The 24531-nt window shown below is 36.3% G+C and overlaps 1 protein-coding gene across 1 annotated transcript in view; it reads left to right on the plus strand.

Moving 5' to 3' along the window:
• The window catches only part of lysmd4 (LysM, putative peptidoglycan-binding, domain containing 4), a 90056-nt gene that overhangs the window by 59525 nt on the left and 6000 nt on the right, over window positions 1–24531 (plus strand). Inside the window, exon 7 of the mRNA XM_084124490.1 lies at window positions 23889–24033. The gene's annotated coding sequence lies outside the window, so the exon portion shown is untranslated. The remainder of the gene's footprint in view (window positions 1–23888; window positions 24034–24531) is intronic.

The raw sequence follows: 24531 nt of genomic DNA on the forward strand, positions 1-24531 counted from the left end.
GCCTGGCCGTCTGAGAGATGGACTACATTAGCTAGAATGGCTTTTTGTCCATGATCTGTTACAATTCGGTTTAGTAAACAGCTATATTTTTAGCTAAGTACCTCTGGGCTCTTTTTTTAAAGTTTCTTCAGCAAATTGAAGTTTTGCTTGCTCTGTGTAAAGTGTAGCCATATAGGTGCTTTGCCATTTAGCTTAATAGAAATTCTGCCCTTTGAACACTTTTGAGTTCTACCCTCTAAAAAACTTGTTTCTTTTTCATCTACTTCAGTGGTAGTTGTAGTAAGGATGAAGTTTAACCTGAGCTACTGACCAAAATGTTTAAGGTTTGGTTTTTGGACTGATTTTGAGGAAGACAGCTGGAAATTACAAAGTTTCTAAAGTTACAAATTTGTGATTATAATTAATTGTATTATGGCATGTATACTTTGCAGACACTTTTTTAATAATTAAATGGTTAATTTGGTTCAATTTGATTAATTTAAAATTAGCAGAAAATACGTTTCATATGTCATTTATTACAATATTTTATAATAGTTATAATTAATAGTTTCATTAGTTAACTACTTTAGTTAACACAATACTTCTACAACATTTATTAATCTTAGTTTATGTTAATTTCAGCATTTACTAATACATTATTAAAATCAAAAGTGTTACCATTTTTTTCTTAAATTTGGTCCCACTTTATATTAAGGGCCCTATCTTGCACCCAGCGCAATTGACTTTGTACACCGACGCATGTATCATTCCTATTTTGCACCCGCGCACAGCGGACTTTTCCCTCCACAGACGCACGTCGGTTAACTAAGAAATACACTTGCGCTCCCGGAGGCGGTTCAGCGCAAAGAGGAGCACGCAAAGAGGAGGCGTGTTCCGGCGCAAACGTTCCCTCATGCTATTTTGCAGGTTTAGAAAACAATTCCGCCACTAACCGAAAAAAAACTAGTTTAAAGTCAGTGGCGCGTTGCGCATGTTATTCATATGCTATTTTAAGGGTGCATGCTTGGCCATAATCAATGTAGCATGTGCACAACGCGCATACACTTTGATTCTCTCATCTACACAGAAGCAGCAGTTTTCATTTTTGCAAATCATACATTATTACGATAGATAGATAGATAGATAGATAGATAGATAGATAGATAGATAGATAGATAGATAGATAGATAGATAGATAGATAGATAGATAGATAGATAGATAGATAGATAGATAGATAGATAGATAGTTTATTATAAAAGCATACATCTAGCTTATACATTTACCCAAATTATCATACGCCTGTTTAACCGAAGCTAATTTGGGTGTGTTTCTCCATCCCCAACGTCACTTCTCTGTGTTTTACGGCCCTGACGAGAACGTCGGTCTCCTCGGCTGTGAACCGCTCCTGGCGCGCGCCTGGCAAATCCGCCGTTATAATAGCAATCCGCCATGGAACAAGCGCGCCTGCTCTTAAAGGGAATGTGAGATGACGCTCTGATTGGTTTATTTCACGTTACGCCCAAACCACCCCTTTGAATAATGAAGCTACTTCAGACCAACCCATTTTAGATTTGCGTCGGGCGCAAGAGTCATTTATCCCGCCGGTATAATAGCAACAGCGCCCAAGACCCGCCCACAAAGTTACTTGCGTTTCGCGCTTGATACTTGCGTTTCAGATCGTTAAAATAGGGCCCTGTGTGTCAAAATACTATGTACTAACATTTAAATTTAAAACAAAATTACAAAAGTACAATGTAAAACAAAAACATGTTTTACATTGTACTAATATATATATATTTAAATACCTGCATGTAATTACAGCTGTAGCCTAATTAATTTATGTAATTATATCTATAGTTACACTGTTGACCCTTCTCATGTGAGCTGAAGCTTTGTTTGTTTACAACAGAGGGGGAAGACGCACGTGTTTTATTGTTCAAATTGGTACTTACTTTTGCTTATCTTGGATGCCACAACCGATATAGCTCTCAATCACGATTGAGGAAGATTGTCTTTTCACAGATTCCCAAGTTTAAGCTCCCGCGTATACGTCATTATGCGACAGGAAGCTTGCGCTCCCACGCGCTCAGGACCGCATGCTGAGGCTGTGGATTACAGATAAAAATGTTGTAAATTATGTTCAGTTTCTTGGACAGACCGATCGTTTCGCTTTATAAGACCTCAGTGTATCGTCAGGAGCCACGGTATTAATTTAGTTTTGCCTGCATATGCTTTTTTTTACTTTCAAAGTTACGGTAGTTATTGACTTGCATATTATTTTTGGGGTGAACTATCCCTTTAACTATACCATGAAACCCTAAAGTAAGACCAGTTATTTCTTCAATTTTTTGACAAATTTCATGTTTAGTATGAGTGACAACACTAATACTGCTAAAAGAAACTTAACATTGTGCATTAAATACTGTTCTTATGCGAAAACAAAACTGAGGATGATGGTATGACATCATGCATGTTGAACAGAATAAAAGCTGACAGATGGCAAAGATGATAGTAGTATTTATATCATGGCCAGACCTCAAACTACTACTGTCATTGCGTTATGGTTTCAATGTTAATCTCACAAAATCACTTGCATGGGCTGGTTAGAGCAAAGCATTTAGATAATTCTGGATTGCATCCATATGAAGAATTCTCAGAGAGTGCTCTTCTGATTGGGTCATGAGTTCTGTTCCTTTGTTTTCATGCGCATATAATTCCTTAAAAATATTCCTCCAGCCAAAATTCAGAGAGATTCTAAGAGGATCACTTTTAACCCACAAGCCTCAGGGAAAGATAAACTGTAGTCTGCCTTCAAATCAAAGCACACTTGATAAGGATTAGAAGGACTGCAACAGCCTCTTACTAGCCTATTGCTAAATGCAGAATATATTGAATACTGACTACTATTAAAAAAAAACATATGTGGAATTCAATGCATTATGCAGTGAGACACATTTCAAACAATATGCTACACTATCACCTTATGATGTTTGTCACAATCTCATTACATGCATGTTATTTTTCATTCTTTATACATAGATTATATTATATTAATAACAAAAAATGTGTAGGTCAAGTTGATGTACTGTATAGTATGCTATACTACACACTTTGATAAATGTAGTACATATATTTGCATACTATCCACATTATACAAACTATTTACTGCAGAAACAGTAAGGTGGTGATATGATATAATGAATATAGCCAGAGACTGTGAAAACCGCACAAAATGCAAACAAAATCTCTCCTATAATTAAGTCATCACTCATGCTGATCCACTTAAACCACAAAAAGTACAAGTGCAATGATCTCTCAGAGTGTTTATGGAATGATAATAATACTGAGAATCTAATATAAGTTGTTGCTTTTATGAAGATTTTTCTTATATTTAATTAGCCGGTGCACCTGTTTGCAATTACTGTACTTGGCAATCAAATGACTTCCATTTCCAAATATGATGGATAATGCAAACTTTTATCTGCACCAACTAATGACTGGCAACACTTGCACAAATTGCATTAGTAAAATGCACTTACCATGATAAAGGCACTGAGTTTGTTTTTAGAGGTCTGTCTTTTTTAGAGGTCTGTAATCAAACTGGCTTCTCATAGACCTTTAAATCACAGATCCGCAGGCTCTTTGAAACAGGCTTGTTTTAGGAAACCTCTAAAGGTGGCCAAAGATATAAAAAATGTAAGTGATGTTGTCTCTTTGCACAGAGCGGATTGGCATGCTGCTTTAGCCATTGTTACCTCTGCTGGAGAGCTGGATTGGAACAAGAAACACTTTCCTCCCATTTGTCCTGCTGCTGGCAAACCTTAGACAGGCCTCTTCTTTGCTGCCAATGACCTTGTTGGACAGACTGCAGGTGCTCAGAGGACATGCGGCTGCTTTGCCAAACCAGCTTTTTCAGATGGGGCAGGTGTGAGTGTGAGTGTGAGAAGATGGAACGGATGAGGTGTGTGTATAGTACTTGTATATGGGTATGTTCTTGTTCATACATGTTCGTGCTAAGCAATAGCAAAAGACACAAGAAAAGAGTATTTTTAACTTTACAGCCCTGTTACACTTCAGATTATATGACTGCAGTAGGGGAGACCTGAAAGTGTTGTCGAATTTTAACAAAATCATTTTAACCTATTTGAAATTTGCTAATAGAAATCACTATTGTACTGTACTTTTTTCGAATCTGTTTAAAGTTTAAATTAATTAATTATTCAATATTATTTCATTATTAATAAATATGAATGTATTTATTAATATTAATTATTTAATAATCAATTAATGCTGCATGCTATCAGAATTGTCGCAAATACAAGTTAAAAATACAAGTTAAAAAATCCTAGTTAAAAATTGGACATGAACAGAAGCTTGGGAACAATTTTGATACCCAAGTTCCCGAGTTGGGAGGGCCATAAACTTTAAACATGTTGGAGGGGAGAACGATTGCTGGTGTGACTGGTAATCTGTAGTTTTTTTCCACAGCAGCTACATCGCCTTGCTCTTGTGTTGTCATTGAAGTAGTGCATATTTATATATGAATAATCATTTGAAGTGTAGTGTATGCTTTATACACAGCAAAAATAGCCTGTGTTTGACCCAAATTCCAGAATTGTCAGCAAGCTGACCAGATAGAAAGTGTGGTGAATGTTTACAGTTGTCAATGAATGCGACGCTAAATATAATTTTTGCTTTAATAAGAATTTCCCAATAAATAGGCAGGAATAAATCTGGTATACTCAATGATTCCTGTCATTTCCGACAACAAAGCACTTGAATGCGACGAATGCGTGGAAAGTAAGAAATTTCCGATTGCACGTGAAGGCAGCATAATATTTCTATTTAGCTTTATTTTTATTTCAGTTTTAATTTAAGTCATTTTAATACTTCAACCTAAACTTTTTCATTTCAGTTAGTTATCAAGGCAACTGTAGATAAACCAAACTAAACTCTTCAACTCCCCACCTTCAACTGTAATCGATTAAGATTTTCCTTCTCACAGGATGAAAACTATGAAAACTAATTGCATGATGAAGCAATGAAAGAATGAATGTTTACTCGTGTCTGGAGGAGATTAAAAGCTTTTATGATAATCCCTTTATTCTAGCATAGCAAAACTGTGATGCTGATTTTTGTGTCCCGGTCTTCCCTGCTGTGTGATGTGTCTGGGTGCCAGTCTAATTTCTAGGAATGCATTTGAAATTGTCACCAAACCTAAAATGGTGTTTGAACACAAGAAGGGAAAAGCATAGGATATAAAACAGGGATTCTGAAGGGCTCTCATATTTGTAAGTGGAACCACTTGCATTTTCTCTAGTGCCCAAACAAATAATAGAAATCACACCCGTATTTAAGCCAATTTGCATTTCAGGCCATCTGAAGAGGCCATTGAATAGAGGGATTTAAATAGGATTCGGTACTCAAGCAAATGAGTCTATTTTACCATAGAACAATTTCTCTTTTGAGCAGTCGCAAATAACATGAGCAAAGTATCACAGAAATACTTGCAATACTAGTTAACTATTACATTACAGTTGGCATTAAATGAAAGTTCACGATTAATTTGTGCATGTTTCATTTGAAAGAAAGTGTACCTAATTATTTAATCAAAATATCATAACTCGATCTTACAGTGAAATGTCACTTTTCTCTCTGGTGACGTATGCCAGACTTCTCCAATCATTTCGTCTGCTTAAACCCACTTTCTTACAATCGACTGCACACTCATTGAGATCTGCCTTCATCCCATGAACAACCAATGGAGAGAAACATATATTTTTTTTATTTTTCTTGGTAAATCCACTTCACTTGGATGTACATCACAATATGGAAGAAAACAATTCTGACACTATATTACATTGCAACTTTATTAAATAAAAAAGTATTGATTATGTAACCAAAGAAAACAAATAGGTATAGGGATTAAATTCATGACACAAAGCCTTTCAAAATACAGCCTGCTCTAGTGTGGGTAATTTCTTAGACATTTGTGATGTAAATGTAATAGAGGGCTGTTGTAAGTGGAACTTTTGACAGTTTCTTATAATAGTAACCATTAGCACCAACAAGGAGTTCATTATGTGAGGTTAGACACCATGGAGTACAATAATGAAAGAGCTGCATGTAGTCTGCAGCCATGGCATAGAAAGACACCCCTGTATGGACACTATAGACATAATTAATTAATGTCTTCACTCAGACTTTCCATGTCAAACTGGCAGTTTAAAAACATGACACATATTCAGTGCTTGCTAGGGAAGTCCAAATACTGTATGAATCAGAAACTCCCATAACGCTCATTAGCATAACTGAGCACCACAGCTGAGATAGTTGGCTCCAGAACGTTTTCGACAGCAGAACTATCAGTTTATGCTGTATCTCACTTTCCATTTTTAGCTAAATTAACAGAGATGTCCCAACTTTATGCTAGTCAAGAAGGTTTGTATTATCTAGACATAGCTTAGCTGTTAACATTCACATTTTCACTCATCTTCACTATTGACTAAGAGTCAGTATGAAACATAAGTTGCAATAGTCTTTACTTCCCTAATGTGACACATATCCGAGTGAAACGGCTTCTCGAACAAGAAAAAAAATGTAGGACGGGACTTGATATTGTCCATCGGGAATTGACTGAATTGTTGGATGGTTGTGGTTTGCTATTGCTGTTATCAAATGTGAGTGATGGGTTGTCTCGCCCTTGTGCCGAAAAACACGTTATCAGAGAAGAGAATTTCAGGATATATCACAGACACAGAAACGAGAGGAATAGTAGTACTGCAATAATTGTACGTTTATTGAACCAACGACATGCAGGTAAGTACTGACATTGTGGGCAGGATCACCAGAAGCAGACGCAGAGACAAGGAGATGACTTGAAACAAATATCGAAGATAAAGTGTTGGAGATCTTTCAGGTAAGACTCACCAAGTAAGTATCCAGGTAAGTGAGTCCATAACTCAAGACAAGGGCCAGACAATGGGCCTGTCTAAATACCCACACTTGCGGTCTTGGCCACTTGAGAGCGTGTGCACACAACAGGAAGTAAGTGTCTCAAACTGACCACCAACCGTAATTTTTAGAAGCCATATTTATTTTTTTAGTCCAACTGTCATGGAATGGAACACACAGGATTGTGGGGATGTCAATAGTAGCAAAGTAGCCTTCAAAAATCAGATCAGATGAAGGGATCTCTAATGACAGAATTTTCATTTTTGGGTAAACTATCCCTTTAACACCAACAGCCTTGTGACAGAAACATTAGCGATACGCTAGAAAATGTGTTTTATTAAAATGCTCGACACCTCTAATGTCATATATCATAAACAAGGTATGTCCTAAAACCTTTTGTTGGAATTTTTTTTTATATATATAATTATCTTTTTAAACTTGAGCAACAAGAGGCTTTGTGATTAATTTGATCACAACAAGGTCATTTGATCAGACAGATGTCTGACATATATTGCTTGTGCCCCATTAAAAAGGGTATTTTAAAGGCTTTTAAAGCTGTTATTGGGAGGAAAACACAGTAATCGACGACACCTGCTACAGTGCATGTCTTACTTTGGCTTTTATCCACAGTTACATGGGTCATTGTATCCCTTCATCCCTTGATTCTTGTCACCTAAAACTGAGTCACACAGTCAGACAGACAGATTAATTATAAGACTCTCTCTCTTTCACTCTCCTTTTCTTTTCCTCTCTAACTCATAAACAACAGGCATAGCTGCAGGCTGTGTCTCATGCTAGTTTCTCAACTGTTCCAGTGGTTTGCGGTACATTTATTCTCAGATCTTCTTTCTTAAAGGTCCCATGGCATGGATTATTTTATTATTTTATAATGTTTCCTGGGGTGCCCTTATAATGTTTGTGTGTTTTTGTAGATAAAAAATTGTCATAATTTAGAAATAAAAGGCATTTTTCCTACCCTGATTTTAGCCTCTGATTTGAGCGCTCTGTTTGAAGGGGCGTGTCTGCTCTGAGACTTCAGTGTAAACGCCCACTGCTGTGATTGGCTGACATGCTTGCATATGAAATAGCTAGCATTACATGTGGAACTCTCTCGAAAACTTTTACTATTACAACTATTATACGTTTTTACTATTACAGCTATCGACAGTCATTTGGAGCCTCCAATTTTGGTATTTGAATCCAGGAAAGCCATTTGCTAATCTACCACACACACACACACACACACACACACAAAAAAGCTGTGGTGGAAATTCTATGGTATGTTGCTGCGGACATTAATCCCATTCTAAAATGTCATTTAATCCACAAATTAGTTTTAAGAAATTGATTTTAAGTTAGACTTAATGGTAACACATTACAATAAGGTTCAATTAACTCACACAAAACATCAATGCATACGATAAGAACAGTTCTTTTATAGCATTTTCCATTTAATGTGTTTTACATTTCATTACATTTCACAATAGTTAATTTATTATGAACAACCCTGAATTAAAGGGATAGTGCACCCCAAAATGAGTAAATGATGACAAAATGATGACAGAATTATAATATTGACCCCAAACTTTTCAATGATCTTACAATCTTACATTAACCTAAATTAATTAATGCTGTAAAAAGTAAAAAGTTTGTTGTTGTTAGTTCATGCTTCCTAATGTTTAACCTAATGCCAAATTGAACCTTACTGTAAAGTGTTACCAGCTTAAAACACATTTGTGTCAAATATTATTGTTTTTTATGGCGATACAAGACTATGTAAAGACATTTGGGTTTTATCTTGCTCTCAAATCAATGAGATGGTCAATAGGGGTCATACAGCTGACCTGTCCTGTTATATCATATGCAGATGCCTGGTGTCATGGATGACAGGCTGATGGAGTCATTAGTCTCCGGTACCATTATCCACAGTTTGGATGGAGATGAATCAGCTAGTAATTAAATGCATTGCCAATTTTGACACCTGAACCAGTGTGTATGAGTGCTTGTCCTACAAACCGAAAACTAACCAATACTGCCTGTCTGTTAAAAGGTCATTCCCAAGGGTTAGCACTGTAACTATGGAAACAGAAGGTGCAGGATAAGCAGCGATCAATATGATGCAGGTCAAAGGGTGGATGTTGTTTAAAGGTAAATCTAATATAGATTTCTAAACATATGAGGGACTCAGAACACTGAATTTTCTGGTATACAATAAGACTAAACCAGTGTAAATGTGAGTGACAAATAATGGTGCAGGTGAATGGTAATTACAGTGTTTCTTTGTGATTTTGACACATTTTAAATACTGTAAATTGCCGTTAAGTGGATGTGATTAAATGTTCGACATAGCAGTCATACAGCTCCTTATGTGTCAAAAGCCTCCACCCATTGCATCAATAGCATGAAATAAACACTGCTTTAGGTATCTTCGGGGCAATCTCTCTTTTTCTCAAGCAATGCGATTACACATGTCCTTGTTCCCATTGACTTGTTGGTGTACAATGTGTCAGTGATCTATGTTAATAGGATTATAGTGCAAAGAACTTGCAGCGTATTATGTTGTGTTAAGGTACAATATTATGGAGTGAAAAATATATCTTAATTTGGTTTTGGTAATGTTATATTTGATGTATTGGGCTACTATCTCTGCTGTTGATTTGTTTATTTTATTTATTTTATTTTTTTATTGATTGTTTACCAGCATTACTATTGTAGAAGTAATGTAGTTTTTTTTAAGCAGTGAGGTTTACAATTAGATTACAAAGTGTTTGTCTTACATTCTGAAGACTGCAGCCCTCAAAGGCAAATCTGACCATATGTAATGGCCCCTAGGGAAATGGGTGTTGGGCTCTTTTGAGTTGAGACAGTTAAGGCTAGCACACACTAAAAGATTTTTCAAAAAGTGAGAGATCACAAACATGACAATAAAAAACAAATCATATATTTAACAGTTTTATTTCTATTGTGTGTGGAGTGCCACAATGTGACCAAGACAGCACACCAGATTACATTCACAAACAACCAGAGTCCTGACTGAACACGGGAAATCTCGCAAAATCTCTCGCGGTCAAACGTGACTTTAGAGTAAACAAACATGGCGGACGACGGGCAAGAAGAAAAGGCGTTTACTTTGGACTACTTTTTACAAAAAAGTTTGGTTGAAGTCGTATTATGTTTCTGTCTTTCGTCAGCTCGCTTTCTGATTGGGTATCGTTTCATTCCACGTGATAATCTACAAAGTGTGTGCGTGTTTGTCCTCGGGGGCCTTCTGATCAACATGTTGAATATTTACGATTCGAGATCGGTGCAGGCCTGATGTTATTCCGAGCAGATTCAAAATCTGATAAGATAATCTGTAGAACCATCAAGATAATTGTGACTTTATCTAGGATTGTCAGAAGGGGAGAATTGGGCCCAAAATCAGCCCGATTATCTTGTTGTGTGTGGGTGCTTAAGCAACTATACAAATCAGAACACCCTAGCAACAGCATAGCAATCCTCTAAAAATCAATTTTAAACCGCTAGCAACGACTTAGCGATGACCTGGAAACCCTCCAACAACTCCTCATGTTTTCTACCTATATTTTCTTCTGAAAATGTCTTAACTTTCCATTCGAGTGTAATAATGTAATTCAAGACCCGGTACCGGTTTTACGCCCTAAAGAGATTAAAGAAGACATGGAGAGGAAATGTACACTATCATTAAAAAATTGGGTCATTAAGATGTTTTTTAAAGGAATTAATACTTTTATTCATAAAAGACACATTACATAGCTCAAAAGTGACAGTAAAGACATTTATAATATTATAAACATTTTACAATATTAAGCAGCACAACAGTTTTCAACATTGATTATGATTAGAATTGTTTTACATGACACTGAAAAATTGAGTAATGGCTGCCAAAAATGTAGTTTTGGCATCACAGAAATAAATTACATTTTAAAAAGTATTAAAGGGTTAGTTCACCCAAAAATGAAAATTCTGTCAGTAATTACTCACCCTCATGTTGTTCCAACCGCGTAAGACCTTCGTTCATCTTCGGAACATAAATTAAGATATTTTTGATGAAATCTGAGTGCTGGATCACTTCTCCATAGGCTGCTAGGTGACCGAAACTTGCTGGCCCAGAAAAGTTATTAAAGAGATCGTTAATATAGTCCAAGTGACTACAGTGGCTCAATCTTAAGTATATCAAGCGACGAGAATACTTTTTGTGCGCACAAACAAACAAAAATAACGACTTTATTCCACTATTCATTTCCTTCTCTCTGGGCCTCTAGTTGGTTCACGTAGTGTTTTTGCGCTGCGCGTCTGTGTTACACGTCACCACGTAGGCTCACTATTGGCCGACGCTGGTCATGTGTGTGATGCGTGATGACGTGTAACACAGACGCGCAGCGCAAAAACACTACGAGGCCCAGAGAGATGGAAATGAATAGTGGAATAAAGTCGTTATTTTTGTTTGTTTTTGCGCACAAAAAGTATTCTCGTCGCTTGATATACTTAAGATTGAGCCACTGTAGTCACTTGGACTATATTAACGATCTCTTTAATAACTTTTCTGGGCCAGCAAGTTTCGGTCACCTAGCAGCCTATGGAGAAGTGATCCAGCACTCAGATTTCATCAAAAATATCTTAATTTATGTTCCGAAGATGAACGAAGGTCTTACGCGGTTGGAACAACATGAGGGTGAGTAATTACTGACAGAATTTTCATTTTTGGGTGAACTAACCCTTTAAATTTAAAGTGTAATAATATTTCACCATATTGCTGTTTTTATTGTACGTTTGATAAAATAAATGTAGCCTTGGTGAGTCTAACAGACGTCTTTCAAAAACATTTAAAAATCTTACTTACACCAAACCTTTGAATGGTAGTGTACATGATTACACTATAAACATGTTGATATTACTCGACATTGTTTTAATAAAAGCAATCATTTCATCATATTTTATTAGGAACAGCTTTATTGTTGATCATTTGATTATGGCACTGAACCCAATGAGAGGGTCAGAGCCTTGTCAAGCTGGAGCCATAATTAAAGCTGCTTTTTCATTCTCAGTACGTATGAAATGTTTTATTAAACTCGGAGCATAAGTAATACAGTCAGTGAACCCAAAGATTATTGTAATCGAGCACAACCAGAGCCGCTGACGGGGAAGGTGATGAGAAGAGCAGGTTATCAGAGCTGATTTATAAGTGTTTTTAGCATTCAGACTGAGCCGCATGGATCCAGACTGCAGTGGAGAGGGCGACCCCTGGTCAAGTGCCTGTGTCTGATGACTTAATTAGGGTCAGAGTCTGGGACACTGGCCGACTGAGGGGACGCGGTTAGACAATAGCAGTCTGGGATGGGCGCTATCAGCATTTCATACTCTGTCTTTGTTCATGTGACAGCACCAGATATGCTTTTGTCAAGTAACAAAAATTAATGCTTTTTTCTAACAGTTTTGTTTATAATGCTTCTTACATTCGCCTATATAACGCCTTCATTCATTTTAGGAATTGAATTTATTCTTGTTTATTATTTTCTTAACTTCTGCATTGAAATTGGATTGAAACTTTTTAAAGTAGTTCAACAGTAACATAACTTTTTTTTTTCCATTTACACCCTCTCTTTCTCTTGTCCTGTCTTTCAGATCCTCCTACAACTACCCCTTCTTCCCAAAACCACTGGTCCGAGCTCAAATACCCTACACCAAGGGAAAGGTGATAGCTGACAGTGGGAACTAATCTGTTCTATTGATCAGTCTGTCAGCCAGTGACTTCAGTCAGTAAAAAGGCCAGGCAGGCACACATCCATTAACCCATTATATTTACAAGAAATGATTTTTCCAGTGCAAACCTTTACTTTTATCCTACCATAATGTTAAAGGTGTACTCAGTGCCTCTTTTTGATAATTAAAAAAGTGTTATACATTTAAGTAATATTACACAAACAAGAGTGCTGTTGTTCTGAAAAACATTCTGACCTACAGCATGATTGTGAGTGTGATATTGCTTTTATAAAACAGTTTTTAAACTGTTTAAACATTTTAAAAATATTTTTTTTCTTTCTCCGTCTACATCCTAACAAAGTCAAAGCATAATTGAGCGTTTCTGAGCAGTGGTGTTCTGTTTCTGAATTAATCAGCGTTTTTAAAGGAATCGATTGAGGGACAGATTCAATGACTCACTCATAAAGACATTGATTGATTTTAGAAATACAGAGGTCTGAGGTTTAGGCCACAAATGTAATAAATTCTGGATTTCGGCCCAATTAGTTAAAGTTGGCATGAAACGGAAGTTGAAATAGTCTTTTCTTCCCTATTGTGATGTATATCTGAGTGAAACAGCTTCTTGAACAAGAAAAAAAAATTTAGGGCGAAACTTGATTTTGTCCATCAGGAATTGTTTGGATCATTGAGGTTTGCTATTGCGGTGATCTCATGTGAGTGACATGTTGTCCCGCCCTTGCGCTGAAAAATATATTATCAGAGAAGAGAAGAGATGTTGCTAAAATCATTTACTTAAAAATAAGAATTGTCCATTTTGATTTCATAGTGAAATAGAGTTGCAACCGAGTAGAAAAAAACTTTATTTTTATTGTTTCATATGGCTCTGTTAATGTTTCTTGTCTCATCTTACTGATAATTACGAATTACATTGCATGAATCACGTAGATTTTGTATTTTCAATTCAAAATGGTAAAATTTTATGAAAATAAAGGGGAACGCTTTATTTTGATGGTCCCTTTTGAACGTGCTTTTGACAAGTAACTTTGCAACTATATGTCGACTATCTCTCATTAGAGTATTAGTAGACTGTCTGCTTCATATCTGCTAACTCTTTATTGTGATGGTCCTCCAACAGACATTCTACTGACTATAAGTAATTTTGCAACTCCATGTCAACTTAATCTAGCCCTAACCCTACCAGTCTACTAATACTCAACTTCCACTCTGAGAGTTAGTAGACTAAAGTAGTGCAACATTACTTATAGTCAACAGAATGTGTTAAAGGGACCATCAAAATAAAGTGAAACCAAATAAAGTAGTTTGCTGTCAGTCGTTTAACATTTCTATCCTAAAACTGTTGTCAAATATTAAATGTTTAGCTACTTCTATCTTTGCACAGGCGGATGAACAGAAAAATCCCAGTGCTGTTGTACTGTCAAATCAGCATTTTTAAGGAACAAAACAAAAGGAAAATAAACAGATTTGGTGTGAAGTAGCAGCATTTAATCAACAGACTTCAAGCTTTAACACTAACAGCTGTTAGTAAGTCCACTGGAATGAAGAAAAAGCAGTGAAAAGTACTTTTTTTTTTTCTTTTTTTTTGACCAGTCTATCAGTAAACCTAGTGTGTTTAGCATCTGCCAGTGAAGAGTAATAGTGAGCTCTGGGGTTTGGTTACTGACATCTGGGGATTGGTCACTGGAGTCTCTGGATTTGGAGATCAGAGCAAGTATCCCAGGGGGCGTTGATAAAAGTCTTGACTTCAGCTTTCACACAGAATCACCACATTATATGTCACTCCGCCAGCGCCCTCCTTCAAACGCGGAGAGAAATGGATCCAATTGTTGCCCACAAGTCTCTGCGTCATTGAATATTTATCACCTCCATGATATTGGAAAAAGGTTCTAGAGCGGCAGCCCGCCTCAGGGGCAGGGAATTCAACACCCTGTTATAGAAGAAGAGCAATATGGCTGTCATCAGCTTCCCCTTGGTTGTGTTTAATTAATTATCTGTAGCCCCCCTGATCGAGCCCCTCTTTAAACACTTCCCTTAATCCCAAAGACATGTCTGAACACATCATCTTTTAGCTTTAAAGACTGCGCGGTAGTGCAACAGGCTTAGTTTTAGTCAAATTTATTTTTTATGTAAGAGCTTAAAATAAGATTTGTAGCTGTATCAAGAGCGAAAGACAGTAAATATATTGTATTACAGTATCCTCTCTTAAAATGACAGCTCATTCGTCTATCTCTGTATCAATCCCTCAGGCACATATCATAATACCCTTTTCTGGACGTTTCACAGTCTCTTGATAAACAGGAGCTGAGCATTTGTTTTTACAGAAGGGAAATGCCTTTGTTACTGTGGTGAACCTTCCCCTTTAAAATATTCAATCTTTTTCTCATTACTTTTGTTTTTTATTGAGACTCATCAATGGTGCTCTAATCCTCCAGCAGTGTGCATTTAAGTTCGAATTGCTGTGGTGTTAGAAGGATCGATTTTCTACAACAGGAACATTAGCGATTCTCGAGTTGAGGGTATTAAACTCCAATCATTGTGTTCTATTGTTTGGCATGTCATATTGATTATCTCCCAGGTTTCACTGGCACAAGTGAAATATTGGAACCTTCATCTGCCATGCACACGAAGAATACTCTCGCCTCTGTAAATGAATAGGTATGTGCTCTTTCTTAGGGATAACAGGTTGGATTAAATATCAGTTTTTGGATGATTGCATGGAGGAATGGAAAACAAAGACATAAAACCATTTTCAACCTATATTGCTGTTAAAAAATGTTTATGACTTTGTCTTCATATCTTGCAATTGCGGCTTTATTTCTTGTAATTGCAACTTTTTACCACACGATGACTTTACAATTGCGGCTTTGTCTCACAGTTATGACTTTATATCCCACAATGTGACTTTATATCTTGCTATATGACTTCATATCTTGCAATTGCGGCATTATTTCCTGAAAGTGCAGCTTTATATCTCACAATTATGTCTTTATATCTCACAATGTGACTTCATCTTCATTTTATCTCACAATTTTATCTTGTGTTGTTTATTTTTTACTCTGAGGCAGAAACAGGCTTCTACAGTATGTTTGTGTTTAGTAGGGAAGGAGATACGGGCTCTCCGAATGCATGGATAGACACCTCACAATCCAATAAATATAAAACGAGTCTGGCTCATGTATGTTTTTATGTGTGGAGCGAGGAAGGGCCTGAGGCAGTTTCTTGTCATTGCAGAGAGTGAATTGTCAGCCTAGTGTGGAGGTCAAAAAGTGAGAAATGCAGCAACCTCTTACACGAGTAGCCCACAGCTAGCCTGTCCATTCAGCAGACAGCCTCTGACACCGATAGCACACAACATGTTAATAAAAAGCCCTGTAAAGTTCCACTGAACCAGCAAGGGCTTTGACAGGAACAGATTTTCAATCATTAATGTTGCCCCTCTCACTACCCCTCATTACTTTATACCTTTGCAGGAGAGGTTGCCTCGAGGGAAGCCCGGTGGCAAACTCCTACAGTATGACCGGCTTCGATCTCGTCACTCGCCTGGGACACTCTGTGCATAATAAAGATAAACTTTCTTGCTCCAGCACCAATCGATATTGTAATCCACAGTTACATTCACTGTGCTATCTCTCGCTTTCATGTCAGTAAAAAAAAAAAAAAGATGCCCCTAGACATACATACCAAATTGATTAATCCAGAAATCTGGAGTCAAATGTACAAGTATTGGTGAATCTACACAGGGATCATACTCTAAGGTGGTTTGTTATTACATATAATATAATATAATTTGTGTATCATTTGTTTTGTTATTAAATTAACTTTTATGTGTGTGTGTGTGTGTGTGTGTGTGTGTGTGTGTGTGTGTGTGTGTGTGTGTGTGTGTGTGTGTGTGTGTGTGTGTGTGTGTGTGTGTGTGTGTGTGTGTGAGTGGGGTGGGGTGGGGGGGTGTTCATAATTAGATTTCCATGGCCAATAATTATGTAAATACTATTTACATAACTGAGAGCATCCATGCATTTTGTATTCTACATTAAGATTCTTTATATGAATGATTGCATTTTAATTTGAGGATATAATAATCCAAGCATACTGCACGAGACAGACTCCTGAAGGATTTAAATAAATTAAAGGGGTCATGACATGGCTCTTTTATTATTTTAATATGTTCCTTGAGGTTCACTTATAATGTTAATACAGTTTTTTGCACAAAAAAAAAAAAATGTGGAAAAACGATTATTATCAATTCCCTCCATCTAAAATGAGCTTTTTTTAACGACCAGGGGGACCCATTACTATCAAATATTATTTGATATTATTTAATTATATAAATATTATTTAAGTAGCATATCACTATGTAATGTAAACATATTTTTTACAACATGCAAATATAAATGTGGATTCAGCTTCAGCAGAATCTTGTGGAAATTAATTTTTTCTAATTCTCAATGATTTATATTTATTTAATAACTGGACTCGGACATCATGTATTGCGGCAGATAATGACATGCGTCTTGACATATGGCTATCTGTCCGGAGCAGAAAAAAATATGGAAATCCTTTCAGCTGTGTGTTATAGTTTTGTAGCTTGATTTAATAAAAGAAACTTGCAGGATGCTTTAAGACATCTTACATGTCCAAAGATGAAGGCAAATTTGATTTCCCATGCCATGACCCCTTTAACAGGGTCCCATAACATTATTTTACACAAAAAAACTTGATTTGATTAAATTGTATTTTTGTTGGCTATAATTGTTGATTTAAATCTAAACAGGTGTTTTCATCCATATTTAATTAGTTGCACCTCTTCCATACACTGAGTTGCATCCTGGTAGGTGTTAGTGTCACCGAGTGTTGAATATTGATGAAACAGAAAGACCTGAAATGACAGTCTCTCCATGGCGGCCACCCCCTCCTCCTCCATCTCTCGGCAGGATTCAGAGAGAAGCTAATGGCCATGCAATGCCTGTCATAGTTTCAAAAGCACTGCCTTTGTTCCAGCTCTGCTTGGCTCTACACCCCCGATAGGCCCAGCCCTTACTAAAAATGTCAGCGAATATTGATTTGGTGGGGAGCAACAAAGACTTCACTAAATGATAGCTCCCTTTGTGCTGCGGCGATGAAAGGGCTAGACCTTTCTCCATAGTGCTTCGATGATGCTTAGTCCATCAATATTTCATATCCGTCTTACACTACAAAGTGAAGACAAATTGACAGAAAGGGTTTTAATACACATCAGAAAATGTTTATTGTGGGCCGACATTAAATATTCAATCAATTCAAGTTAAATAGACGCTCATAACAGGTGTGCTTGTTGCTACTATTTTGTTTGTTTTGTTGTTATTTAATACTTCTTGTTTCCTGAAATCGAAGTACATTCACACCTACACAATAAGCAGTATAAATGCTACCTGATGATATTAAAAGGATGTAAGAGGATATGTATACAGATTTTCTGCTGGCTCTTTATGGTTTTCCAGTGTAGACTTCAAAAGGCACAGAATCAGGGTAATGGGGGTTGGGTTGCTTCATCTGTAAAAATGCAAATGAAATGTCCTTGATTCCCCATTTGGCTTTGTATGTATATAGATAGTACTCTGTAGTGTTTAATATGTGACTGCTTGAAATTAAAACCCTTTTTTCTTTTTTACAGTTTAATCATATCTTGCTAAATGGACTGCTACCGTTACAGCAGTTTGCTCTTTAGAAGTATACACATGTTGCAACAGGAGAAAACAAGCTATTTGCATATAATTAGATCAGGGAGAGAGTAATAGAAAACTAAAAAGGATTGTTTGTCCAGAGCCTTGTCATAAACTTACAAATCATTTCAAAAATATAATATTTGATATTTATGTTATTCTTTAAATGCTACATACAATTACTAACTATTCCTCCTATTTTAAATGTTATATTTTATTCTTTAATTCTGTATTTATATACAGATTTGCATTTGTGGGAGTTGGTGAATCTACGCATATATCAGGTTCTAAAATGGAGATGATGAATGGATATATCAAACAAATAACCACATCTTCACTGATCCATTCTTCCACTTCAGATCCAAAAACCTAATTCGTTTTGCTATATAGAAATTGCATCAAATAACAGCTTCCTTCAACCCCAGTTTCATTGGCCTTTATTATGTTTATATAATTTAAAATAAAACACTTTCACACATATATATATATATATATATATATATATATATATATATATATATATATATATATGTAATTACATTTATTTCCTAAAATTAAGTATTATATTTACAAATAATATATATATGTACTTACTATGTATCTAGGAGCAATGAAGTTCAGTAACTGAACTTCAATTACTAGGTATTAAAGTAACATAAAATGTTTCAGTGATTGTCTTGGAGCTTGTAATGTGACAGAATGCTTCCTTTGCAATGTCTTGCATGACCAGCTTTCAATTACACCTCTGTTTGAAAATGGCAGAAAACTCATTAGAGATCAGCTGAGTGGAAATAGATGTTATCATATTAATGGAACAAACCGTATAGCACTTGCCCTACGAGTTTTAAATAAAAAATAAAATGTTATATTTTAATCATACAAGTTTTGTTTGTCCTTTTAGCATGACACACTCGTTCCCTAAAGGTCAGCCGAGAGTATATTATGTGCACATCACAAATGACTCTTTAAGTGCAAATATCACAATTGTATTAGAGTTATATCTTTCTTCTAATCAGATATTTTTTGCATATTTTTGAAAGACAGGCGGTTTATCGCCATCCTTGAATGAAACCTCTTCGATAAGAGCAAAGTAGTCAGTGGCAACAGCCTAGGGGCCGGTTACACTACACCGTTTTCAACTAAAAATGGAAAACTTTTTTTGCATTTTGACCACTCATTTACATGACAACGGCGCTTTGGGGGCCTGAAAACACAAACTTTTGAAAACTGGTTTTAAAGTGCAAGTTTTTGAAAATGATACCAATATCGATACAAAAACTTGATTTTATGAAAACGGTGACCGTACACATGCGTATTACGTGTTCAGTCTATGGGCACGTAGTGTGTCTATACAAAGATACATCGTCAACTACTGGCCTGACAGCAGAATACAGCATTTTAGTCATTTTCACAGATCGGGGATCATTTTAACGTTGTCGTCTGAATGTGCAAAAACGCAAAGGACATTTTTTTCCGTCTTGTAAACCTACCATTAGAAAGCTGCAAAGGTGGAAAGCCTCTGGGAGTCAGGATTCAGGTAATGAAAAGAGACATGTCCAACAGCAGCAATCTGTATCGGTTTAACAAGATGCATTGCAGTGGGCCAATAAACTGCATCAGGTAAAGAGCTCTACATGCAAACCAAAGCAATGAAGCACTAAAATTGTGGTTTGAAGAAACTATCAATAGTGCATCTGTGGGAGAATTTTCCGCATATATCAGGTTCTAAAATGGAGATGATGAATGGATATATCAAACAAATAACCTCATCTTCACTGACCCATTCTTCCACTTCAGATCCAAAAACCTAATTCGTTTTGCTATGTAGAAATTGCATCAAATAACAGCTTCCTTCAACCCCAGTTTCAGTGGCCTTTATTATGTTTATATAATTTAAAATAAAACACTTTCACATTTGTAGCTTTTTAAGCCCGACTTTTCATCCTCAAAGCAAGTTTCATTCATTTTGGTTGATTTGATTTGGTTTATTTCAATGCATTTTAAAGGATAGATTACCCAAAAAAATGAAAATTCTGTCATCATTTACTTATCCTCATGTCATTCCAAACACATATGCATTTCTTTCTCCTACAGAACACAAAGAAGATATTTTTGGGAAATCTATAGATTTTCTGTCTATATTTCACTGTAACGTTTATCATCAGCTCACACACTAAAGTTCCCTCAACTAATGAGTGTCATGTTCATGTCTTGTGTTAATGGAGTTTGTATATTAAGCAGTTCAGGTTAAATGTACTGTATGGTTTTTGGGGATTATGACAAAATCAAAATGTTTGAGAAATATCAATACAGTGCAAAACTGCTGAAATAAATGTATCGTTACTTATATTTTTCTTCCTGGCTATTAATTTTAGAGAAACGCATCTTTAAAGTTTATTGAAATTCTAAATTTAAGATCTTAGAAATGTGTTTCAAAAGCAGGAAATGTCCATATCTCCATCTAATACATAATTCATTTAGTTTGTTCATGAAGTGGAATCATCTGTATGAATTTCCACTTTTTTCCCTTGAAATAAGCTAAGCTTATTGTTATTCACAATATCAGGTTTCCGCCAAACATATCCAATCAAATTCAATTTGACGGTAGATGTTTTTTCCCTCACAAGTTGATTGCTAATCTAATTTTCTTGCATTATGCAGCAAAGCGTCTCCAGGCTTGTTCACACAATGTCTTTCTCTCTATAATTCCCTTCCCGAACATAGACATTCAGTATCAAGCATTTGTGGATGAACTGAGCATTATGTCTATTGCAGTGTGCAGGCCGGAGAGCTGTTGGGGACAGGCAGGTGTGAGGTGAACATGAGATTCAGATTTTGGCTCATCACCAGGGTGTCGTTCCACTAGAGAGATATGTCAGAATTGATTGCATCTCATTACAGGGTTCGCTTTAGAAGTCTTCCCATTATTAATCTATTATTCATTTTGGTTTTATTTAAAATATAATAATCTGCTTTATGGTCTTTCATTGAAAGAAAATATGGAAGTTCATTTGATGATCTTGTTAAGGAATTATGATTCATATTTAATGATTATAACTATTAAAAATCACGTTTTGCTTTCTGCTTAACATTTGAATAAAGTGACGGTATTAAAACCAATTTAATTTAACTTGATTACACAGGGGGCGTTTACACGACGCCGTTTTCATCTAAAAACGGAAGACTCCGTTCATTTACTGCACATGACAACAGCGTTTTGGTGGACTGAAAGCGCAAACTAAGTGCAGGTTTTTGAAAACGATACCATTACTGCCTCTGTGTAAACTACAAAAATGCGAATTTGTGAAAACGGTGATGTCATGCGTATTACGTGTTCAGTCTATCTAGGCGCATAGTGTTTCTTTACAAAGTGATATCGCCAACTACTGGCCTTGCAGCATAATTCAGCGTTTTTAGTCGTTTTCACGTGTGAACAGGGATCGTTTTGACAACATTGTCATCTGTATGCAAAAAAACTGTCTTTAGGACTTTTCTGTCTTTAAGACATTGTTGTCGAGTAAACGTAAGGGGGATGTACTCATAGAGTAAGTCTCCATGAAACAAAAGTTGCGATTGTCTTTGCTTCCCTATTGTTACGTATATCAGAGTGAGGACAATAAAAAATGTAGGACGGGATGTGATTTTGTCCATTGGGAATTCATTGGATTATTGTCATTTGCTGTTGCTGTGATCTCACGTGAGTGACAGGTTGCCCTGCCCTCACACCAGTAAACACGTCATCAGAGAAGAAATGCTGATGATTGTTTTGATTAAAGATAAAGACTTTATGTACAGAAAGACGGTGCTCTCGTATCACTATGAATGGGGGAAAGTGCAACGCACAATATGGCAGAATAAGTCCCGCCTTCTAAAGAAGATAGCCAATCGCCAATTTGTAAAGTGATCGCGTCACTGCAGCTGCCGTTAAAAGCTTTGTGTTCGCGCACATGGGACTGCGTATGCGCATTAGCTTGGTCCAGCCTGAAAAATGCATTTTTTTTAACAAGATTTCGAATGTCTAGAAACAAAATTTATGAGACAGTTGTTGTCAGATTTCATTGGGGATTTCAAATTTAATCGTAAGCTTGGCGAACAGTTTTGGAGAATTGATGTTTCCCCATTTAAAGAGATAGGAACTGCACTTGCATCCCCGAGAGGCATTTTAAAGATGGCTGCCGAGTGAAATGACTTGTCTTAAAGGGACTTGTTAAAGGCACAATATGTAACTTTTTTGCTTTAAAAATAGCAAAAATCACTATATCTATGTTATATATTTTTTTTAGTTGTGTACTTACATTATCCCGACTGTTTCCAACAACTTTCAAACCAGGAGAAATTTTAATTTAATTCGAAGACACGGGACGTTTCTTTATTTCCGTTTTGTCGCAGTCAATGGCGTCATATCTGCGTTGTCCCTGGTTTCCGCTCGTGCTGCCATGGTAACCAGAGTTATGAACCAGAGCCCTCTGATAGTAACCAAGACGACAGACGTGGACCACTGTAGTTCGCAATGTCTATTTGCACGCTGTTGTTGTTTCGTTCAAACATTATGGACCATGGCAAGCAGACTTTGGATAAAAAAGGAGAACTAAAACGAGAATCAATATCAGCGCGGTGTTTTCGAGATGCCTACAGCTCCCATAGACAGTATATAAACGAGAGCTCCACGTCCGAGACTTCGACCGCTTCGGTCTTTATTAAACAGGTGAGCACATTTACATAAAACTAATCAATGTTATATAGTTCAACAATGATAAAATGTCAGAATATGATCTGTATGTTATTCTAATGTTGATCTAGTTTACTGCTAGTTTCATACAGACAGACTAACACATACATTTCAACACATTCAAATGCAGTTTAGTGTGCTAGTGTAATGTTAGACCAAGTGAAACAGCGCTGCGTTACCTCACAAGTTTAATTTGTCTAATAAACTGACCTGTGAGTAGTAATTCTGCGTGTAGTTCGGTAGAATGAAATGTCCATATTCCTTTTATATCCGCGGGACTTGCGTCGCTTGTGGAGCTGATAGCTGTCTCTTAGCAATCCCGAACTGCTTCATATCACAGTCATGATAAAAGCATCGATGTATTCAGTCATCCATAAACATTATTAGATCGGTCGGCTTGACGTTGACGACAAGATCCATAATTCTTAGCAAATGTTGCGTCATCAAACTACGCCTTTGTTATTGTAAATATGTTAGTGACCCCTAGTGGAGAAAAAATCCCATACTGTACGTTTAAGGGGCACATTAACAAAAAAATAACAAAAAAAAGATGCACGTCAATTACAGTATTACTAGACTGTTTAATATCTGCTAACACTTTATTTTGATGCTCCCCCAAAAGACATTCTACTGACTAAAAGTAACTTTGCAGCTACATGCCAACTTACTTACAGTTAGTTGACCATCAAAATAAAGTGTAAGGACTTTAACTGAAATATTTTTTTAATCAAATCACAGAAATGCACTTAGCTCTTTGTCTGTTTTGACACTTTTTCTATTCACCTAGGGCTGTGAAGACCAAGAGACTTGCAGTTAAAGGAGCCATTGGAGAGAAGCAGACTGCTGAAAGCCTATTCACACTGCAGCTCGCCAGCGTTAGGTTTCAGCTGTCGATGTGCCAGGGACTGCTCTAGGAGCCAGGTGGTACTGAGGTATCAGTCGAACACAAGTCTAATGAATCCTTCACTGAGCTGCTAAAATCAATGGTGCACTAAATAAATGGTGTTGTAGCACATTATGTTGGAATTAGTTTTAATTTAATGAGATGGAACAGTTCTTTACCGGTGGAATTGATCTTTTTAACTGCCCTTGAGAAATATGTTGAAATCGGAGCCTCAGTTGACACAACAAACTTTCTGTATAGATCTATGAGAACTTTAATTTGATTTAGGAAGACTTTCATGACACGACCGGGCTAGATTTCGATCGGGCAGCACTGATAGATATTCCATCTCTACCACTATAAATGAAGTCATTACCACCCTGTCGTAATATGTGTATATATATATATATATTGATCAAATGATGATCAAATGATCTGTATCAAAATTAAATACCACAGCCCTTAGTAAAATTAAATTAAAAATAATTATATAAAATATATATGTAATAATATTTCACAATGTTGCTGTTTTTACTGTATTTTTGAT

Source organism: Abramis brama (assembly GCF_963993115.1).
Source record: "Abramis brama genome assembly, chromosome: 9".
NCBI lineage: Eukaryota > Metazoa > Chordata > Actinopteri > Cypriniformes > Leuciscidae > Abramis > Abramis brama.